We start from the raw sequence: 19,475 nt of genomic DNA, 5'->3' as shown, positions 1-19,475 counted from the left end.
GGTCTTTTAAGATATATTTCCTTATTTGTTACTTCCTCATAATAAACATTAAACATAAAAATAAAAGCACAAACTCAAAGTACTACTTATTTAAACTAAAACTAGAAAAAGTGCCAACTTTGACTGACGTGATCAGAATATTAAATCTGTCTTGTTGATCATGAAAGAAAATGACTGAAATGATGATAAAATCATTTTTTATCAAGTAAACTATTTTCTATTTGAAAAACAACAATGATATATTTTGTTATTTAATGTGGGTTTTTGCTGTTACAGACTTCATGTTTCTTCACTCTGCTGCTGAGTTCATCCCACAGTGCACATAGATTTGACATAATGACATCACTTCCTGCAGATGAATATCAACCTGTCAGTATTTTGAAACTCAGAGTTCTGTGAAGTCTTCCTGTTTGTCCTGTTAGAGCTGAACAGAAATACGACTGCACAGAGTTTAAATGCTGGAATGAACTGAAATCATTTACAGACATTAAATCATTATTCTCCAAATCTTACCACTAAATTCACTGTCTTTTGGATCTCTTTGTGGTCAGTGTGAAGAGAAGAAACCATCACAGTGAACACATTCACGTTCATGTGGACTGTGAGCTGCTGAGTTTGGTTTGTTACTCCAAAAATGTAAACTGACCCTTTCAAAAATAGTTTTTTTTTCTTTCTCTTCCTTAAAAAGTAAAGGGAACAAACTCAGTCTGTTGGATACAATCAGATGAATTTAGAAAAATGATTTTCTTTATTTTCTATTTTAACTGCATGTTAACGTGTTCTTGCTGTTGCTTCATAAACTTTGAGACACAAACAGGGTGGCTTCTAAAAATGCTGCAGATAAATATAAGCATATACATACTTTTTTTTAAAAATAATACCTTCCTTTAATAATGTTTTTGTGCATTTGTCACCATATTGGCTGATTTTTCTTATTTTGCTGTTTCACAGACAACATTTCTTCCCTGCTGTGATACATTTTTAATTCATGATGAATTTACAGAATGTTATTCATGATTTGAATCCTGGGTTGTGTGAAATCTCAGGAATGCACCCTAGACAAAGTGAATCTGTGAACTAAGGTGTAGGTGTGTTAAATCATGTTGTGGTGATCCTCGGGTTGAGGGATGGGTGTTCATACTGGAGTGCAAAATTAAAACCAGTGGAAGATGGACAAGAAAAGTTCAAAGCCATCAGGTGCTCAGTTTAGAAAAAAGAGAAAAGAAGAGGAGGAGAAACGAGCTAAAGATACAGGTAAGCAGATGTGTGATTGGATAATGGCAGGTCACCCTGAAACAATCAGAATCAGAATACTTTATTAATGCCTAAGGAAATTATGTGAGTTACAGTTGCTCCAAGAAGAAATGGTAAAAATAGCAACAGTAACAGACTAAACTCCAAACAATACATTATGTTACAGATTTTAATATTAATTAGTCATTATCAATTGTTGATTTGTCCTGTTCTCATTGTATGACGAATTATGATGGCTGTTTGGTAGCCGTTTGCATACTATGCACTCTTTCTTCATATGTGTGTGTGTGTACAACAGCTTTATGTTAATGTATAATCCTTAATATGTTTTGTCTGTGTGTGTGTGTGTGTGTGTGTGGGGGGGGGGGGGGGGGGGGTCAGAGTGTGACCCCATAAACGACTTCCCTAAACCTGCTGGTCTGGAAGTCCAGCAGTTCATCTAAACAAAAGGCACTTAGACTAAAACAGACATAGATACGTTTATCCTGCCACAACACAATAAGAGAAGGTACGACCTCTCCCATGCTCCCAGGATGTGGTGTGAATGCCAGAACACTCTGGATTGCACACAAAGTCTTTGCAGACTATTAAGGATCAAACCTCTACCAACATGACATTGATCATACAACTCCAAGCATATATGAGTAGATATTTCTAAGCATAAATGACAATCAACAATACAAATCTAACAGTTAATTTGAACATATACAGGTTCAAATTGAACATGCTCTGCTGTCTGCAAGGTCTATCAGCTAACCAAATGCACCCTGACAAGTGACAAATTTTAAGTATAAGTGGAAAAATTGACAATGTACTCTCGTATTTGCGAGGAGCAGGATTTTGAAATCAGCATTTTAGATTAACTGAAGGCTTTTCAGGGAGTTTTTAGGACTTCCTGATAATAATAAATTATTCAGGTTATCATCTGATTTCTTGTTTGTCCACAAAGGACGTGCATTTTTCAAATCTACCTAGTGGGACGAGTCACTACTGAATCAAGTGAAAGAAGGAACTGAAGTAAAAACATTAAGACTCATTAGCATCAAAGTATACAGCCAGACAAACAGAATCTGATATTTAGGTCATTTATCATGACACAGACTTTGTGCCACAGACTGCTCAACAAGCCTCAGATCTGAAAATGAAGCAAATATAAAGTGACTGAAGCCTGCATTCTTCTAATGTCCAGGAGAGGGACACTGTTTTGTTTGGAAATACAAGCCTCAGTAATGGCTTTCCTGGTGGGTTCTTAGTCCCAGTCTCAACTCCTCAATTAGAGGTCTCAAAGTCTCAATTTCAACTTGTATTTAAACCTTTTCACGTGCACGTGAGTGAGTGTGTATGGATGTTGGTGTGTTTGTGTGACTTCCTGCTGCTCACAAAGTGTCATGTCCCCTCACCCCTGTATATGGCTTAGCTTCCTCTAACGGTTTACCATATACAAACACAGGTGAGAAGATAAAGAGCAGGGAGTAAAACACCCTCACTAAATAAGGACACCCAGAACCTTACTTGGAATGTCTGCAATAGGGCTTTGGAGTTGACGTCACGCCGCAATGCATTGTGGGAGCGTGACACCATTTTCGGGGTCTATGAATCAAAACAAACACACTGTGTTGGGACGACGATTACAAGATGCTTAAAAGCAGCTCAAAAGAGAACGGACTGTGTAGAGACCAATTTTGTTCAGAGGCGAAGCGGCAGTACTTGCAGAAAATAGTGTGCATTGGAAATGTGGACCCGGCCACGGCCCGACTACCAGCTAGTGCTTCCGCGGTAATAACATCCTTGCATTACATACTTTAGGTAGTGATGGGCAGATGAAGCCCCATGAAGCACTGAAGCTTTTCATCCAATTGGTTCACCCCAACGCGAAGCTTCATGAAGCTTCATTTGCTCTAGCAGGACACCTACTGGACGTAAAAATAATAGCTGGCATGAATTTGAAGAGTGTGGCATTTTGCACACAGCCTGTAAATGTCAACAACAAAAGGAGTGTGTAAAACACCTATAGTGTAGTGATGGCAGTATACTGTGTATATTTATGCTGGCAGTATGGAAAATGATTATTTGCGGCAAAGTTCGAACCGCTTCATGAACCAGTCACGTGGTACAGCCGGGCAGCGAGGCTTCGGACGTCATCATTTTCAGCTCCTCCCATAAATGAAGCAAGCCTCGATACGCGCTTCGCGGAAACGCCCCCTCCATTACTCGACACACGCTCCGAAGCCTCGATACAGAACGTCCCATCACTAACTTTAGGTTCATTTTCTGCAGGCAGGTTTCTGACAGAACAGACAGATTTAGACTATAACATGCAGCGTTCTATAGATGGACCAACACGTTCTCACTCCCAACTCGTCAAACGTGTGACGCATGGTCAGGCTCCCTCTGCTGCACTTATGGACGCGCAGGGTACCCCCCTCGCGTCGGGAATTGACGTGAAGGGTCCTCCGATTGAATGCCGCGGAAGAGCCTGTTGTCCGTATATTTATATATTTCCGAAATCACTTTGTAGTGACGTATACTGAACACAATAAATTATATAATGTAAACAACTACCTGAAAAACAGGTAGAACAATACTTTTGTATCGTTTATTGCATTTACGGAGGGAGTGATGTATGCTGGGTAATGGCACAGCTAGCTACTGGGTGACTTTGTTCACCCGCTTCGGCTGTTATCAGTCCATACAATGGGCGTTATTAGCACAGATCAGTCCCATAGATATGGGCCATCTCCTGCTAGATTGTTCAGAAGGTTGTTCTCATCCATCCAGATGGAGGATCACTAACAGGAGCGTGGGAAGACTCCAGAATCCACTCTGGCTGGAATCCGGTGGATATGCAGTGTGTACAGGTAAGACCATTTAAACGGACAGCATTTATAGAATGACTATTAAAAGTCAGTAATGTTAATGTGGTTATGTTAGTAATACACCGAGTGCTAATATAACAGCTTTAAGATGCATTTGTAGACATTATTACGTGTTTTACCGTCTTTATGGTGCTAGCTTAAAGTTACGGTGTAAACGTTAGCTTATATTGGAGTAAAGCTGTTACTGGTTAAACGATGTTAGCACAGAAATATTAGCTTCTGTCATGACTGATGAAGTTACTAGTTAATAAAGTTTCCAGTAAAGTGTTTAATCGCAGCCACAGACTGACAGCAAATATCTCGATTAGCTTCAGTGCATCTGTAATAAATATGTGCAAGTTTCAGTGCTTCGTTTAAACTGTATGATACTTATACTGACCCAGGGTCAGTGTAAAATACAATCCTAGCTGTGTGAACAAAGCCTGGCTCCTTTAATCCTGCATGACAAACCTCAGGATGCAGGTTATTATTATTATTTCCTGCTGGCACACCTGTCACACCTGAGAGTCAGCTAGAAACTTAGTGACGTGGACATCATGCAAAGACTGCCAGACTCTGTAATACTGCAAATGATCAGTGACTCAGGTTATCACTAAACTTTAAACGGCACCTCTGTGTCTCTGTGTGCTGAACATCTAGGATTGAGTCAGGCTGCATCAGCTGAAGCTGTTATTTGTATATATCAGTATTTTTTTATTCAGGTGTGGGGAAAATACGTAAGACTGCAGTGAAGCGATGCACCAGATGAATCCCTGGCCAAAGGTATCGTACTTGAATCAGACTACTGATCCAGCCACATCAGCCTTTTGTGAGGTCTGTTTAAAGTTGACTAAAAGTCAACTGCAGGTTCCTGAGAGGTGGACTGTGAACACAGAAACATATGTTCATACATACAGCTGCAGCAAACTTACATTAATTTTAAATAGATTTGTTACTCTGATGTCTGTCTCTGTGTTAGTCCTCTGACAGACTGGTGACCTGTCCAGGTGTGCTCTACCTATGACTACTGGGACAGGCTCTAGCCTCTGTAATAGAAATTTTCTGTTATTCTCATTTAAAGTATTTAAGTGCTTATGCATATGCTTAGTTGTGACACTGTTACTGTTCAGGGAAAGTTTCTAAAACTAGATGAACTTACTTCAGCGTCAGCAGTTTGAGAAAACAACTCCCTTTACAGGTGGTGATAAGGCCACAAAACAGCTTAACCATTGATCCGTTAGGTTTCATAGTGAGGCGCGTGAAGTGTGGTGTGATCAGTTTAACATCCTCTTCCTTGGAATGCATAAAGGAGGAGGAGCAAGACCTCTGTGGCAGCGCTGACATGACTGAACTGTGATGTTTGATGTGTGTTGGCGCAGTAATAAATAGCTTGATCACAGCTCTTTCTGTGTTGCAAACTTTATTTAAAAAATTCCACGACCCCCCCCCCCCCCCCCCCCCCCACTGTGAACCTGAATTGAATATTCAGAAGACATTTGTTTAAATAGTTCTACAAATCTGAGCTGTTGGTGTGTCCTTGGATTGTGTGGTAATAATATTAGAGCCTGCAATCTTTCTTACTGAATCTCTACTATGAGTCATGTTACCTGAGATTAATTCTATGTTTACCTGTCAGCCTGGACGAATGTGCTGTGTGAAGGAAATTAAATTAAATCAGATCTGAACTGCGTACATTTGAGGAACCTGTTCATATTTAATTGAAATATGAACCAGTGATTTTTTTTGATTGCTGATTCCAAGAGAGTCTTTGTGGAAATCCTGTTTGGCTTTTTGTTATTTTAATTCTCTTCTCTGTTTTCCAGAACAGTTCTCCACAGTCGCTGTCCACATGGGTCAGTGGGACCAAGAAGCACTCTGCTAATGTGGGACTCTGACCAGCAACATCCAGCAGGACCCAGACAGCATTTTCTATCTCCCAGCTGGAGTTTTTATTTGTCTGTGACTTGAGAGTCAGATTTTTGTTGAGCTTCACACTCGCAGAGGTAAGTCAGTTTGCAGAGATCCCTCCCACCCTGGCTTTTATGTGCTGGATTTCTTATCTGAAACAGTAATATTTCAGTGACTGCTGCTTATACCACAGGTTAATACACGCTACTGATCCCTGATGGGAGAATCATCAATTTTGGCAACAAAGAAGCCTGGTGGATGTTTGTTTGCAGTCTGATGATGGGACATCATGCTCTGCATCGTCAAAGTTTGCCTCCTCATTATTATTCATACCCAGTAATGTGAAGTATGCTCATATCTACTATAACTGAACCAACCTGGTGCTCTTCATTTATGGAGGCTGTTGAGTCTGAATGTTGGATGTTGTGTATCTCGTGTTCTCTGGGCTTTGTTGTCCTCAGTCTTTTCGCAGGATCAGAAAACAAAACCAGGAGGCGCGTAAATGTTTCTTCTCCATGATGTTTCTTCAAATGTTTCTTCTGGATGATGATAAGACTGACACGGGATGCCACCTTTGGTCTTGTGATGAAGCAAAGCTCAGGAAGAAGTGGGATTAAATGGTACCCACATGTTGAGAAGGATGTACAGGGGCACCTGCAGCCAAATCCAAGCTTCAGGTTAGTTGTAGTTGCAGAACACTACAGGACTGAGACAGCTGAGGCATCAAATGTTTGATTAAACAGATGAAAAAGAGAAGTTTCTTCCCTATAATTATCACTTCTTAAAATCTGTAGCAACTTCAAGTCTGTCAGCGTGCTGAGCATGCTCAGAATGTGACAATATATTTTTGTTCAACATTTAATTTCTTTCAGTTGCAATTGTTAAATGAAAAAAATAAAAATATATATTCTTATAATTTAGCAAACTAATTTATCAAAAAAATATACATATATCTGTATTAGTTTTAATAAATTAATTTGACAGCTGTATTGAAAATACCATATTGTATTCATACAGAATCAGTTTGGTATCATTGTTTGTCTGATTGTTGAAACTAAGAGCTACTTTGATCTGTTTAGATCTAAAGTTTCCAAAGTTGAGCTCTGATGTTTCTTCACCCCTGTGTGTGATATGTGATTCCTACATGCTGGCAGAGCAGAGCAGCAGTTTGTGCTCACAGATGGTGACGGTGTGGAGAGACGGTGGTGTTTCCTCAGAAGAACCAGCAGAGTCACAACAGACACCAGTCCATCACCACCTTGACTTGCTGACTGATGCTCGTCTGCACTGCACAGAGGAAATCAGCTGACCGAGGTTTGTCCAGTGACGTGTTATGAATGTATATTTGTTTTATGCTTACAGATATGTTTTTCTTGACAGAGGCTCTGCAGAGGTTAGACAAAGCAGAGAAAACATGTGCTTTACATTTTACTGTGATTTATTGAGATATTTGTTGCCTGAAGTTCAGCAGGAATGGAGAAATAGAATCAAAGGGAGATGTTTTTGATGTTTTTGTAATGATGTAAGTAAATCTTCAATATTATTTATTTGCTTGGTTATATTAGGAGTGTTTCTGAGTGAGGGGGGAGGAGTCATCATCCAGGTAAAGTGACGTGGATCAGTGGATACACTTGTCTCCCCTTTAAAGGAGACGATCCAAGTCATCCTTAAATGTTAGTGCTTTCAAATACACAAACATTTTTAAAGGACAAAAATGAACATCCAACTTTGACTGTAACACAAAATAAATCTTTGCATGTGTGTTTTCAAACTCTCAGATGGGCAGCATATCAGTCTTGGACTGTCTAACCTGCCGGAGCAGCACTGAATGACCACCACACATGAGCATGTTCCTGCAACATTCAGCATCTGATCCTTCATCTGTGTGCTTCTGCTTTTGGTAAGTAGAGTTACCCAACTCCAGTAACTCTAAACACATGCCATCCATTTCTAACGACCTGGTTACTTCCTGTCAGTTACTTTAGAAACCATGTGGTCACCTGACCTAACACTGTTTCTTCTTCTTCCCCTTAATGTTCAAGTGTCACATGTCAAACAGCTGGAGAGGAAACTACACCAGCGTACTGGGATGTTTCAGCAACACGTGCCAGATGCTGTTCCTTCATGGTGACATCACCAGAGACAGCCACGCCCACCTCAGGACCTCGCCATTGATCATGATGATTATAATGATGACAGCGAGCGGAACTAAGACTGTAAAAATCCACGACCAGAATGTTTCTTTCTAATTATGAATGAATACTGAGAGCCTCTTTCTGTGTTTTGTCTGTTTTTGTTTTTTACCTCATTTGTTACTAACAAAGTTCACAAACTCACACAGTTTACATTCTGTATGTTTCCATCTTTACCTGCCACACTCTTAACTGCATTTAAGAAAATAATCCTTAGAAATCGTCGTTTTTCTCTTTTGTAATTGATGATAATTCAGTGAATATACTGCACTGCTTCCTTTTATTGTGTCACACATTGCTTTGTTTTTCAGTGTCCAGTTATTTTTTTACTGCTGTTTGAATTCTCTGTATGTTTGACCCTGTAGACAGTTTGATGGACTGCTTGTCTTCCTGTTTGTAACCGCCGCCTGTTTTTGACTAAAGATTTGGATTTCTGACTTCAACACAGCCTCTGTGTGTCCTCCCTTTGTGTCCTCTTCCTCTGTGAATGTGTTGCATGTGTCACAGATTCATTTTATTAACAGCTTTCCCACAGTGAGTTGCATCAGCATTCATTCACAGCACATTTCAGAAGGATTCAGATTAATACAGCAATCTTACAGTCAGAATGATCCTGACAGAATGCCACTGTAAATGATCTTTCATCAGGTAAATTTTAAAGTTCAGGGGCAGGAGTTATGAAGACTCATACTGGCATTAGGACTAATAATATGTACTTACAAAGTCAAAGTTTTTTAATTATGCTAGAATATTGGAAGACAATCAACTTTTAGTGTTTTCCGCATATTAATTATTCTGAAATAGAGACGGTGACTCTAACTGTACAGAAGCACTAAACAACTGACAATCTAACAGACATCATCGGCCTGAGCCGTCATGCACAGTGAGTCTGATCCTTTGCTGTGAGAGTCTGACAAGCATGTTTCTGGTCAGTTTGGAACAAATAATATCACAATGTTGATCTTTTTTCCAATATTCCTTCTCTTTTACAACATAAACTGTGATCAAAGGTACTTATGTTCACAGCATGTAATAATACTGACAGTCCAGGGCATTGTGGTCTGTTGAGTTAGGGTTAGGGTTAGCAATTCAGACATATGTAATCAATATTAAACGATCGGACGTGGGCCACTGTCCGCAGTGTTGGGAAATCCATACCAGGCTGGAACGAGTCAAGGTAGGTGAGCATCCACGAGAAGACACAGCAGATGCATCCTACTAATACTGACAGGACCAGGAGACTCCAGAAACCGAGCATCTTCTCTTCAGTGCCATCCTCGCCTGTCACCCTCTCTGCCCGCGGCTCTTTGAGTATGGGTTAGATAAGGGCGCAGAGAAACCCTTATTACTAATTCGTATTATAATTCAATTTTCATGAAATATTCATATTCAGTATCGGTCCTTTTATATTATAACCACGTATCCACCCAGGCTCATGGTGGGGCAGGGCTCTGTCCTGGGATGCTTGAGTACAAGGTAATGTACACCCTGACAGTCTAACTGTAAGCAACAGTCTAAATGTAAAGTGCATTCTAAAGTCCTCTTCAATAAATCATATGCAAAGAGTCATTCAGGACTGTAAAACGTGAACTACAGAACCCAGAGTCTTCATCATTAAATCTCTGGTTGCTTCATTTTTCTATCCTATATCAGATACTTTAAGGTTAGGTTAGGTAAACTTGCATTCTCATGGTGAGGCAAAGTGCTTTATGTGTGTGTGTGCGTGTCATGAACGGCTATAAAAGGCCTATAATTAAAGAACAAAGCGGGGTTTGAGTTCGAGTTGCGGCAGACTGTCACTACTTGTAAGTGGAACGCAGCCTTCCTACGGCGGACAGCTAATAACAGGAATCGGACGCGGTCCAGCCAAGTCCACAGCAACCACCATAGCAACCGCCTAGCATGACCTTAAAAACATTTTCTGTCTTCATAACTATCAAAAACGTAAAATGATTTGCAAAGTGTTTAAGTGTTACAGCTGCAGAGAGCTATGGCGGCATCTTTGGAAGCTGTTTACATAGCTAATAATATACGATGTAACCATGGAGACAGTCAGTCACGTGAGCTAGCGGTGCATGTTTACTACAGTGAATAAGGTGATTGTGTGCACAGCGTCCACACGCGTAAAGACATTACTTCAATATTGTTTTATATTTGCCTTCTGTTGACCATCACCTCAGGTTCACCATTACAGTTTCAGCAGACAGATGCACACTGTCTAAATATGAACACATTCAAAAACTCATGTCTCAGAAATAAGCACAGCTGTTCATGTTTGTCATTAGAGTTTTATTTGTAAGAAAATTATGAACTTCATATTGTGCATCAAATAAAAGAACATTTCACAACTCTGAGTCAACAGAAATGTCTCTAATGTAGACATGTACAGTGTAGTGTAAGCATTAAAAGATCATAAAAGGAAACACTAACATTCATGTGAAACTAATTGTAATAAAAAATGAGCAGGTGCTTTATAGATGTAAAAGAAAGAATCTGAAAACAACACTTTTTTGGTCTAAGTGATCAAAGTAGAAAACAGAACTGATGTTCAAGAACAAACCGTAGCTGCACTAATATTACACATCTCCATTGTTGTGGTGAACAGACATGTTGCTTTTAAAACCACATGCAGTGTGTGACTGTGACTGTTCACTGAGACCATGAACGCCACTTTGCTGAAGCCTTCGCCTTCTTCTTCTTCTTCTTCTTCTTCTAAATTGGAAGCAGAAGGAGCACGAGCTGCTTTGATCTACTGAAAGGAAAAAGCAGAACATCTGAGCTGAAACCATTAAGACAGGAACAAATTCAATGCAGTGTCTCAGGTGGCTTAGCCTGTTACAACTGTTGATACAAGCTAAATACGGTTAACACACAGTGTCAGGGAGCTCCAGTGTGGGAACTAGTGGCTTTAGGTTTGTAGTCATTTAACTTTCATCCATTCATTCATTTAATTCAGGAGGAAGAAATGTCAGGTTGGTGCAGGCTGGTTACATGCATTTGGTCCCATGCTGTCTTTAACTAAATGACTTGGTTCACTTTATGGCTGGGCTGTATGTGGGGTTATATCATGTTATTTGGGCAGGACTACCTGTCCCCTGTTAGGCTTAGAAAGTTTCTCCATAAGTAGAGTTTCTAACTCTTCTAGCACATCTGTGGCTGACAGCTTTTTGGTGGCTCTTTTTACCCCACACTGGTTGTGAGTGTGTAAATAGCCCCACTAGTTATTTTGGGTTGCAGTTAACTTGGGAGGAAGGGGTAGGTCTGCCATGACTAGATGAATAACAATTATCTGGGATACATAAATTTCATAATGCATGCATATATCTCTATAAACCTGGCTGAGGGCTGCCATTTTTACATTCAGTTATTTCTCTGCTGGATCTAAATAATGAATGTGTTACAGTTAAAGTGACACTGGTCAGTGTAAATGGCTCATTGGGACACAGAAACCTTTAAATTAAACACTATCACCTGATATCGAGTGTCAAACAATATCAAAGCTGTAAAAGCTGTTTACAGTCAGAATTTATAAAACTATGATTGTAAATAAATTCAAACAAGTGAGCTTTTCTCTTTGTGCTGAACATCAACACTGTGATTTCTTAGACTGTAAGCTTTACTTTAGCACAACCACTTGTAGAAGCCGTCACTCCAAATGTCTTTGATAACAAGACAAAAATACCTTTTCAGTCCACGGCCTGAAGTTCTTCTCCGACATCTTCTGACATCGGCTTTGTCTGCTGGTTTGAAGACAATAAACCACAAAAAGATGATTTAGTCACTTTGTCTGCGTCATGCAGCTCGAATGTGTCGTGTAACGATGTTGAATAGCCGTCGTTATCCCTCTGCTGTGTCAGTAGGATTGTACTGTACAGCATCTCATTGATATGTGAGGAATGCTAATGTAACACGATAACAGACTTACATCATTAAAACATAAAGGACAGGAGATATTTAGATATTTTTATATTTATATTACATTTTATAGCTGACGGATATTACTAAATAGATAGAATTTACTAAATAGCTGGATGAACATGAAAAATATGTCTATAATAACAAATGACCATGAGAGCCAGTAGAATTAATTCAGCTGGACACTCAAAAGACGTCCTTAAATGCTCTTTAAGTGGCAGAACAGATGAACAAACAGTTAATTGCTTACTTGAGATGAAATCTGCTCAGCTACTTTGAAAACAGCTTCTAACTGGTTCCTCCTTTAACAGGATGACTGCTCAGGGGTAAGGCCATCATGCAATCCAGCAACCTTTATGGTTCTGCTTTGATTCACCAGGAACTATTAGGGAAACCTTCCAGCGCCTCCTGTGAAAGACACAGGCATAAACACACAAACATTTATTAACATGTTCCACAGTGTTCCAGTTTGATTTTCTCATTCTGTGGACAACAACGTACATGGATGCAGGTTTATTGTTAACTTTTGTAAGGTTTATTTAGTGAACATATCCAGCTGCAGCTCCACTGTGATCCTGAGCTGGATAAGCACTTAAGAAAATGTGTCAATAAATGGACAAACATCAACTTACTATATTTATCCAAACAGACGGGACCAATAATGCTTCACTGAGTCAGAGACTTTAACGTCTCTTCTATGTAAGAATGTCTCGTGCTGATATACCTGCACACTTGACAACAAAGGTTTTTCAGACTGCATGTAGCTGTCCTCTATGTCAGCTAACACATTTACATTTATGTCACACTTATTTCTGCTTTCCCATTTTATAATTATTACTTACATTTTGATTAGATACCTTGAGTTTGTAAATGATCAGATTACATAATTGGAATACAATGTATCCAATTCAGGGTTGCGGGAGGATGAAGCCTATCCCAGCTGATACAGGACAAAGACAGGCTGCCAGTTTATCGCAGGGCTAACACAATATGTGTAACAGAAAATCCACTTAAATGTTTGATATTTCTTATAATAATCATAATTATGACTATTATTTAAAGGTTTCTTTATAAATACATTTTTATTTTTAATAACCTCTAAAATATAAACCTGAGCCGTTTCAGATTCTGACCTCTGACCTCACTGCAGCTCCCTCTTTGGAAGTACGTCTGCTTCTTGTCTTCCCCCAGTGTTGACCGCCTGATATCAAGATATCACGTACTGTACCTGAGGAACAAAAAAGGACAAACACTTGCCTTCATTTAAGAAGTACATTCATACAGAGGTAATCTATGGAAACACACTAGTTCAACCTTTGGGAGGAATCAGTTCCTGTGAAACATTTCTGTAAATGAACATCATGTGGAGAATGAATGAAATGAGTTCTTCGGGTGACTCAGCAGTCCCACACTGACAAATGAAATCTAGTTAAACTATTAAGCATATTTGCTCTTCTGAAATCTGTGTTAAACAACAACAAACATAAATTAGTAACAAAAATACAGCTGAGTAGAGGCTTTACAAACCACCAGCAGCCATAATGCTAAGTTTTAATCTTCAAATGTTTCTGAGCCGTCTTCAACCTGCTTTTAACACATTAAAGTCCCACAGTCAATGCAGCCTGACTCAATCCTAAATGTTCAGCACACAGAGACACAGAGGTGCCGTTTAAAGTTTAGTGTTAACCTGAGTCACTGATCATTTGCAGTATTACAGAGTCTGGCAGTCTTTGCATGATGTCCACGTCACTAAGTTTCTAGCTGACTCTCAGGTGTGACAGGTGTGCCAGCAGGAAATAATAATAATAACCTGCATCCTGAGGTTTGTCATGCAGGATTAAAGGAGCCAGGCTTTGTTCACACAGCTAGGATTGTATTTTACACTGACCCTGGGTCAGTATAAGTATCATACAGTTTAAACGAAGCACTGAAACTTGCACATATTTATTACAGATGCACTGAAGCTAATCGAGATATTTGCTGTCAGTCTGTGGCTGCGATTAAACACTTTACTGGAAACTTTATTAACTAGTAACTTCATCAGTCATGACAGAAGCTAATATTTCTGTGCTAACATCGTTTAACCAGTAACAGCTTTACTCCAATATAAGCTAACGTTTACACCGTAACTTTAAGCTAGCACCATAAAGACGGTAAAACACGTAATAATGTCTACAAATGCATCTTAAAGCTGTTATATTAGCACTCGGTGTATTACTAACATAACCACATTAACATTACTGACACTCGCTGACTTTTAATAGTCATTCTATAAATGCTGTCCGTTTAAATGGTCTTACCTGTAAACACTGCTGTATCCACCGGATTCCAGCCAGAGTGGATTCTGGAGTCTTCCCACGCTCCTGTTAGTGATCCTCCATCTGGATGGATGAGAACAACCTTCTGAACAATCTAGCAGGAGATGGCCCATATCTATGGGACTGATCTGTGCTAATAACGCCCATTGTATGGACTGATAACAGCCGAAGCGGGTGAATAAAGTCACCCAGTAGCTAGCTGTGCCATTACCCAGCATACATCACTCCCTCCGTAAATGCAATAAACGATACAAAAGTATTGTTCTACCTGTTTTTCAGGTAGTTGTTGTTGTATTGCTGATAATGTTTGCACTCCGTGCTTACTGTCCCTTGTGGTCCACCGTAGTGGCAACGGGGAGTGTTTGCTGTTACGAAAGTGGGTGTGTTTTATGTTGAAATGGACGAGCGGCAATAAAGATAATGGTGGCTCACGAAGCAGATTATGAATACGTTATTCATAAGTTTGAGACAGAATATTACATGGTGTCAGAGTAAATCGAACTAAACGCCCACCGACAGAGCGAAATGGATTCGTCGGGAGTTCCTGCACCACGGATGGACTGGGACTCAGCCAATCTTCCCGATGCCTGGCGGAGGTTCGTACAACATGTGAAGCTAATGTTTAGCGGCCCGCTAAGCGGCAAGCCCGAGGAGACCCAGTGCAGCTATCTTCTTCTGTGGGTCGGAGAAAGAGGCAGGGACATTTATAACACATGGCAGCTATCGGATGAAGAAGCTAAAAAGCTGACCACATATCTCGACAGGTTTGAACAGTACCTCATGCCGAAAACGAACACCATTTTCGCCAGATACAAGTTTAATGAAAGACTCCAAGGTGAAGGGGAGTCATTTGAACACTTTGTGACCGAGTTAAAGTTACTCGTCAAGCAGTGTGGCTACGTTAACAGTGATGAAATGGTCCGAGACAGGATTGTCTTTGCAACCAGTTTACCACAAGTCAGAGAAAAGCTGCTGAGCCAAGGGTCAGATTTGACTCTAGAAAAAGCCATAGACATTGCACGCTCCTATGAGATCGCACGAGAGCAATTGAAAGCCATGGTTGACCCACACACTAGCCTGCAGGGAGCAGCGCCCGCGCATGCAGTATCCGCTAAGCGCCAGAGTACGCAGCAAAAAGATAGGAGGGCACCTCATTATAATAAGATGGGAAAAGTGTGTGGAAGATGTGCACGAGCACACAGCCAGAAGGAGGAGTGTCCTGCAAAAGGGAAGAGGTGCAAAAAGTGCAATAAAATGAACCACTTTGCCAAAGCATGCCGTTCACAAGCACCACACCAACCCAACCCAGTGTACTCTATTAACCCTGACACTCCAAGCGATGAAGCGGAGCTATTCATAGATTCCATAACAAAGTGCAACGAAGGGGAGGCCGATGAACAGGCTTACGCTGACGTAGAAGTAGGCTCACTGCATCACACCGTGAGTTTTAAGCTTGACACAGGAGCCACTGCTAACGTCATTCCTGCCCGATTGTTTAAGAAGTGTTTTAAGCAGGTTAGCTTGGCACCGCCCACACGCACACTATCTGGCTATGGAGGAGAAAAACTCAACATCAAGGGCACATGCCAGTTGAAGTGCAGGTGGAAAGACATTCACAAGATGCTGACATTTGACATAGTAGACACTGCAGCACCCCCCATCCTAGGGTTGAGAGCATGCCTGGATCTAAACCTAGTCAAGCTGGTCATGTCAGTACAGATCACAAATGTCATGGAGGAGTTTGCCGATGTGTTCGAGGGCATAGGGAAATTCCCAGGAGAATGCGACTTACACATTGACCCAGACGCCATGCCCGTTGTGTGCCCCCCCCGGAGGATCCCTTTCACACTGCGGGAACGACTGAAACGGGAGTTGGATGACATGGAGAAAAACGGCATAATCATCAAAGTAAAAGAACCCACAGAATGGGTAAACGGACTGGTGGTCGCAGAGAAGCGTACTGGGAAGCTCAGAGTATGCCTCGATCCTCGCGAATTAAACAAAGCCATCAAAAGACCTCATTACCCGCTTCCAACATTGGATGACATCACACCAAAGCTGGCAGGAGCACAGTACTTCAGTGTCATGGATGCTCGCTCAGGCTATTGGGCCATCCAACTAACCACCAAGTCATCGCTCCTCACCACCTTCAACACGACCTTTGGCAGGTACCGTTTTCTGCGCCTTCCTTTTGGGATAATATCAGCACAGGACATTTTCCAAAGGAAAATCGATGAGACGTATGAAGGGCTCAATGGAGTGGCAGCCATCGTGGATGACATCCTCGTGTTTAGCAGGACAAAGGAGGAACACGACGAGAACCTCCGTGCCATGCTTGAGCGCACACGGGAGCGAGGAGTACGTCTCAATCCAGAGAAATGTGTCATAGGCGCCACAGAAGTGAGCTACTTTGGACACAAACTCACCCGGGAGGGCATCCAGCCAGACCCAAAGAAACTGCAGGCCATAAAGGACATGCCACCTCCTGAGAATAAGAATGAGCTTGAGACAATCCTTGGAATGGCGAACTACCTGTCCAGATTCGCACCACGACTATCAGAGGTGAACGCACCGCTGCGTCAGCTGCTCAAACAAGACTCAGAGTTCATCTGGGATCAGACCCACGACAGAGTCTTCCAGCGAATGAAAGATCTCATAACCAGAGAACCAGGCCCCATACTGGCATACTACGACACGACCAAGGAGCTACGGCTACAGGTAGATGCATCAAAGTATGGTTTGGGAGCTGTGTTGATGCAGGACGGACACCCAATAGCATATGCTTCAAAGACACTGACCCCAACAGAAGTCAACTATGCACAGATCGAAAAAGAGCTCTTTGCAGTGCTGTTTGGATGCAAGCGTTTCCACACGTACATATACGGCAGGAGAGTCATCGTAGAGTCGGACCACAAGCCGTTGGAGCACATACTGAAGAAACCAATCTCTGTAGCCCCTGCTCGTCTGCAGCGCATGCTGTTACAGCTGCAGAGATACAACATAGAGATCGTGCACCGGCCCGGAAAAGACATACCTGTGGCCGACACACTGTCCAGGAAACCATTGCCCGACCAAGACAGCACGCTGAGTGAAGGCATGGAGGACCAGATCCACTCAGTGATAAACAGCCTCCCAGTAAGTGACAAAAAACTCTCCGAGATACAGGCGGCAACAGGATGCGACCCGCAGCTCACCCTGCTGAAGCAAACTGTGCAGGATGGCTGGCCTGAGGACAGAAAAAAATGCCCCAAAACCCTTTTGGACTTCTGGACTTTCAGAGATGAAATTTCACACTCCCATGGCATCATCTTCAAAGGTGACAAAATTATAGTGCCAACAGCCCTAAGAAACAACATGCTGGAGAGAATCCACACTGGGCACATGGGGATTGAGAGGAGTAAGCAGAGAGCAAGGGACGCCCTCTTCTGGCCAGGCATGGGCAAGGACATAGCTGCCACGGTGGAAAACTGTTCCATATGTCAGGAGAGGCGCGCGGCGAATCCCAAAGAACCTCTCATCCCACACCAGATCCCTGAGAGGCCATGGCAGGCAGTGGCCTCAGATCTCTTCACATGGCGTGGACGGGACTACTTGGTAGTTGTGGACTACTACAGCCGCTACTTTGAGGTCGAAAGGCTATTCTCTACCACTGCAGGGTCCGTCATCAAAAAGCTCAAGGCCATATTCGCCAGACATGGCATACCAGAGACGCTTATCTCAGATAACGGCCCACAATACAGCTCTCGAGAGTTCAAGGATTTTGCAGTCTCATGGGACTTTGTCCACACGACCTCAAGTCCTTTGTACCCGCAAAGCAACGGCCTTGCCGAAAGAACAGTCAAGACGGCCAAATCAGTTCTGGATAAAGCTCATGCTCAGGGAGTAGATCCCTACCTGTCCCTATTGGAGCAAAGGAACACGCCAGTCGACAGCTTCAGGTCACCCGCGCAGCTCCTCATGAGTCGACGTCTACGCTCAGTGCTTCCTGTTACCGGATGCCACCTGGTACCTCGCATCATAAGCCCGACGGTTGTGCAAAAAACACGGATGGAAAGACAAGAGCATCAGAGGCGTTACTACAATCGCAGCGCCACACCACTACCGAGGCTGCAGCAGGGGGACCATATTCGCTTTCAGCACGAGTCCGGAGCCTGGAAACCGGCTGTCATCATCCGACCTGCAGAGACTGCCCGCTCTTTCGTGATCCGCACTGGCGAGGGACAGACTATACGGCGTAACCGACGGCACCTGAGAGGCGCCAAGGCGTCACCGGCACCTTCAGCACCAACATCCGATCTGGTAACCCAGCCAGATAGTGCAGCTCAGCAACAAGCAGAGCCCCTGTCGCCATCTAGAGACACTAAAACACCAACCATGGACACTAGCCCTGCACTGACCACCAGATCAGGACGAGTGGTCAAACCGAGGGTTATTCTTGACCTGTGATGTAAAGGGTGTAGGCGGATCGCTGCCCTAACAAAAAACAAAAAGGAAACATGTCAAATGTCCATGTACTAATGAGTGCATATCCCACATCGCATTGTTGTTGTTAGTTTAGGCCGCAGTAATTTTACACATGGCAATGTTGAAAAACTGTTCCTTATCCTCAGGTTCGGGATGTTCTATTTTGAAATGTATACCAGCTGTGTCACTGGTGGGCATCTAAAAAAAAAAAAAAGGGAGATGTTGTATTGCTGATAATGTTTGCACTCCGTGCTTACTGTCCCTTGTGGTCCACCGTAGTGGCAACGGGGAGTGTTTGCTGTTACGAAAGTGGGTGTGTTTTATGTTGAAATGGACGAGCGGCAATAAAGATAATGGTGGCTCACGAAGCAGATTATGAATACGTTATTCATAAGTTTGAGACAGAATATTACAGTTGTTTACATTATATAATTTATTGTGTTCAGTATACGTCACTACAAAGTGATTTCGGAAATATATAAATATACGGACAACAGGCTCTTCCGCGGCATTCAATCGGAGGACCCTTCACGTCAATTCCCGACGCGAGGGGGGTACCCTGCGCGTCC

The 19,475-nt window shown here is 42.1% G+C and overlaps 1 protein-coding gene and 2 long non-coding RNA genes across 6 annotated transcripts in view; 2 read left to right on the top strand and 1 right to left on the bottom strand.

Moving 5' to 3' along the window:
- The window catches only part of LOC113013807 (uncharacterized), a 33,975-nt gene that overhangs the window by 133 nt on the left and 14,367 nt on the right, over nt 1-19,475 (top strand). The gene's annotated exons all lie outside the window — the stretch shown is intronic.
- Nucleotides 2,060-9,336, top strand: LOC113013837 (uncharacterized). Of its 3 annotated transcripts, XR_013904134.1 has the most exons (9): nt 2,060-3,060; nt 3,517-4,112; nt 5,933-6,112; nt 6,211-6,694; nt 7,172-7,331; nt 7,583-7,690; nt 7,796-7,917; nt 8,060-8,556; nt 9,303-9,336. It is a non-coding gene; the product is annotated as an uncharacterized LOC113013837 (long non-coding RNA). The 3 variants fall into 3 exon arrangements; XR_013904132.1 differs by lacking the exons at nt 2,060-3,060; nt 3,517-4,112; nt 9,303-9,336 and adding an exon at nt 4,741-4,892 and having other exon boundaries at nt 8,060-8,652; XR_013904133.1 differs by lacking the exons at nt 2,060-3,060; nt 3,517-4,112; nt 9,303-9,336 and adding an exon at nt 4,747-4,892 and having other exon boundaries at nt 5,938-6,112; nt 8,060-8,652.
- On the bottom strand, nt 10,484-14,715 carry LOC145422985 (uncharacterized). 2 transcript variants are annotated; one of them, XR_013904125.1, is made up of 5 exons: nt 14,425-14,715; nt 13,258-13,352; nt 12,375-12,532; nt 11,892-11,949; nt 10,484-10,961 (listed from the first exon to the last, which is right to left on the bottom strand). It is a non-coding gene; the product is annotated as an uncharacterized LOC145422985 (long non-coding RNA). The 2 variants fall into 2 exon arrangements; XR_013904126.1 differs by having other exon boundaries at nt 10,484-10,958.

This window comes from Astatotilapia calliptera, chromosome 20 (assembly GCF_964374335.1).
Source record: "Astatotilapia calliptera chromosome 20, fAstCal68.1, whole genome shotgun sequence".
Taxonomy (NCBI): Eukaryota; Metazoa; Chordata; class Actinopteri; order Cichliformes; family Cichlidae; genus Astatotilapia; species Astatotilapia calliptera.
This window is presented reverse-complemented; position numbering and strand designations above follow the sequence as displayed.